We start from the raw sequence: 4134 nt of genomic DNA, 5'->3' as shown, positions 1-4134 counted from the left end.
TTGTGGGGCTGGCGCGGGATCGGGCAGTGTTTTGTTCTGCTGTGCATGGGGTCGCTATGAGTCAGAAACGACTCGACGGCACTTAACAACAACAATAATTTATATTAAGTACATAATTTATTTACTTAACTAAATACTGAGGACAGTAATAAGCATCGTGAAAAACAGCATTCAAGTTCAAGAAGTTTATGTTTTCATTAGGTGGATAGGATCATCAACAGGGAAGATTTAAATAGAAAGCAATATGACATAGCTGTGGTGTAATAAGCTCCCATATATGAACTTTTACTCTTGTTTTTTGGCCCTTTTGTGAGGTTTTGCCCTCAGTTCTTTAAAAAAAAAGGCAAGATGATGGTTTGGCTGGAGAGACCACACAGGCCTAAGTTGATTAACATTCCTGGGTAACTGAGGATGGGTTAGGGCTGTGATCCTGCTAGGAACCTTCCATCTTGAAATTGACCAGAGATGGCCTATATAAACTGCTGACGTCACACAGCTGGGGACCACCTGATCAACAAAAGCCTGGAGGGAGCTTGTCCCTGCGGACACAGTGTCTTACAATGAGAACCTCCTATATCTAGACAAAGGAACTATAACATGTGTTTTTTTTTTTTTTTTCCTTTTCTTTTGTATTGTTTTCCCTTTTACCTAAGTTAATATGTGTCTCTCATCTAGTCAGTGGTTTACCCCCTTTACCTCTCCCACTTCTGAAAGAATATTTCCTTTTTTGTGAAAGCTTTTTCTTGACTTTTTGCAATAGTGGTCTCATTCAATATTTGTCCTTTTGTGACTATTTTCTCTCTTAATCACAAAAGAATTTTACGCTAAATAACATCCTCTAAATTCATCTGTGTTATGAGATATTCCACAGATTCATCATTGTTCTGTAAAGTTGTGTATTATTCCATTGTGTGTATGTCTGATAATTTGTTTAACCAGTCATCTTTTGATGGGCATTTAGGTTGTTCCCATCTTTTTGCTATTGTGAATAACAGAGCAATGTATATGGGTGCTCATATATTTCTTTGTGTCACAACTCTTATTTCTCTAGAATATATACCTAATAGTAGGGATTACTGATCTTACAAGCTTGATCTTCTATTTCTAGATTTTTAGGAAGCATTATACCGTTTTTTCACAGTGAATGTACCATTTTACACTCCCTCCAGCAGTGTATAAGGGTTCCAGTCTCTCCACACTTTCACCAGCTTTTGTTATTTTCCATTTTTTTTAATTTGCTATTAGTACTGGGGTGAGATGAGATCTCATTGTTATTTTGATTTGCATTTATTTTGTAAGTATTTCTTCATGTGTCTGTTAGCTGCCTGAATGTCGTCTTTGGTGAAGGGTCTGTTCATGTCCTCTGCACATTTTTTAATTGACTTATTTGTCTTTTTGTTGTTAAGATGTTGAAGTTTTCTGTAAATTTTAGAGATTAGCCCCTTGTCCAATATGTCATTACCAAAATATGTTTCCCAGTTTGTTGGTTCTCTTTTTACTCTTGTGGTGAAATCTTTTGATGTACGAAAGTGTCTAATTTTTTGTAGGTCTCAGTCATCTATTTTGTCTTCTGGTATTTGTGTGTTTTTAGTTTTGTTCAATAGTGTATTTATGTCATGTATTAAGGCCCCTGAGTTTGTCCCTATTTTTTGTTTGATAGTCTTTACAGGTTTAGGTTTTACTTTCGTATCTTTGATCCAGCTTAACTTTGTTTCTGTATATGGTGTGAGATATGAATCCTGTTTCATTCTTCTGCAAATGGATATCCAGTTTTGTAGTACTATTTATTAAAGAGACCACCTTTTTCTCATCGAATGAGTTTCAATCCTTGGTTAAGCATAAGCTATATGTAGGTGGATGATTAACTTCTGTCTTCTCAATTCTGTTCCATTGGTCTATGTGTCTGTTGTTGTACCAGTATCAAGCTGTTTTAACTACTGTGGCTGTGTAGTAGGTTTTGAGATCAGATAGTGTGAAGTCTCCTACTTTGTTCTTCTTTAATAGTGCTTTACTTATCTGAGATTTCTTTCCTTTTCATGTAAAGTTGGTGAATAGTTATTCTGTCTCTTTAAAGAATGATGACGGCATCTGGATTGGGATTGCATTATATCTATGGATCACTTTGGGTAGAATTGACATTTTCACAATGTTAAGAATTCTTGTCAATAAGCATAGCATATTCTCCCATTTATGCAGGTCACTTTTGTTTTTTGGCTGGAGTGTTTTGCATTTATCTTTGTATAGGTCTTTTGTGTTTCTAGTTAGATTTACTCTAAGTACTTCATCTTTTGGGTGGTTATTGTAAATGGCGTTGTTTTCCTGATTTCATTTTCAGAGTTCTCTTAGGTAGTGTAAAGGAATTTAACTGATTTTTGTATGCTCATCTTTTACCATGACACATTGCTGAAATTTTCAATTAGCTCTAGTAATTTTCTTGCTGAGTTTGGGATTCTCTATGTATAGGATCATCTCATCTATAAATAGAGATAGTTTTACTTCTTTTTTGCCTACTTGGATGCCTTTTATTTCTTTCTTGCCTTATCACTCTGATTAGGACTTTCAATGCAATATTGAATAGGAGTGGTGAAAAATGGCATCCTCATCTTGTACACATTTATAAGGGAAATGTTTTCAGTCTCTATCCATTGAGAATAATGTTGACTGTTGGTTTTGTATATATATCCTTAATCATGTTGAGGAACTCCTTTTCTATTCCTATTTTGTTAAGCATTTTTATCAGGAATGGGTGTTGGAATTTGTCAAATGACTTTTCTGTGCTAATCGTTATGATCATGTGGTTCTTTTCCTTTATTTTATTTAAGTTGTGGATTATCTTGATTTTTTTTTTTCACTATTGAATCATCCTTGCATACCTGGTATGAATCCCACTTGGTCGTAATGCATTATTTATTTATTTATTTATCGATATATTGTTGAGTTCTATTGGGTAGGATTTTGTTGATAATTTTTACATCCATGTTCATGAGGGATATCGGTTTATAATTCTCTTGTTTAGTGGTATCTCTCCCTGGCTTTGGTATCAGGATTATGCTTACTTAAAAAAATGAATTCAAGAGTACTCATTTCTTTTTTATATTCTGGAATAGTTTGAGTAGAATTGGTATCAGCTCTTCTCTGACTGATAAACTTCTCCAGTGAAGCCATCTGGGCCAGGACTTTTTTTGTTGTTGCTGTTGGTATTTTTTTTTTTTTTTTTTTAATGACCTCATCAAATTCTTCCATTGTTATGGGTGTATTCAAAGTTTCTACCTCACTCTGTGTTAGTTTAGGTAGATAGTGTGCTTTTAGAAATCTGCCTATTTCTTCCAGGTTTTTGAAGTGTTGGAGTACAGTTCTGCAGAGTATAATGATATTATCCTTTTTATTTTCCTTGTTGTGACATTGCCTTTTTCATTTCTTATTCATGTTATTTGCATTTCTTTGCTAAATTTGCCAGCCGTTTGTTGATTTTATTAATCTTTCAAAAGAACCAACTTCTAGTCTTGTTGTTGTTGTTGTTATGTGCCGTCGAGTCAGACCTGACTCATAGCAACCCCTCCTTGGGTTTCCGAGGCAGCGTCACTACGGAAGTAGATTGCCCTATCTTCCTTCCAAGGAGTGGCTGGTGGGTTTGAACCGCCAGTCTTCTGGTTAGCAGTCAAGTGCCTTAGCCACTATGCTACCAGAGCTCCCAGTCTTGTTGAGTCTTTCTAATATTTTTCTGTTTTCTGGTTCATTTATTTCTGCTCAATCTTCATTATTTCTTTTCTTATTTTAGTGCTTCTTTTACTACTTGCTGGAGATGTTTTGTTAAGATGTTGATTTTGATCCTTACTTCCTTTTTGATGTGTGCATTTATTGCTATAAATTGTCATTTGTGGACTGGCTTTTGCTGTGTCTCAAAGATCTTGGCATGTTGTTTTCATTCTTTGAAATGCACTATCACCCAAATTTTGCATTTTAAATCCACAGAGGTTTTTAGTTTTATTTTCTCTGTTACCTAGTAGTCTGTAAGCAGAGTGTTATTCAGTTTCCATTTTACTTTATTTTTTCCCTTGATCTTGTGTTGTTTATTTGTAATTTTTAGTTTTGCAATTTGAATAGAGGCTGTTCTAGGCTAGGTTCTCTAGAGAA

This window comes from Orycteropus afer, unplaced genomic scaffold, assembly GCF_000298275.1.
Source record: "Orycteropus afer afer isolate SDZICR_OR568_19922 unplaced genomic scaffold, OryAfe1.0 scaffold00098, whole genome shotgun sequence".
NCBI lineage: Eukaryota > Metazoa > Chordata > Mammalia > Tubulidentata > Orycteropodidae > Orycteropus > Orycteropus afer.
The sequence above is the reverse complement of the archived record's forward strand: the minus strand, read 5'-3'. Positions refer to the sequence as shown.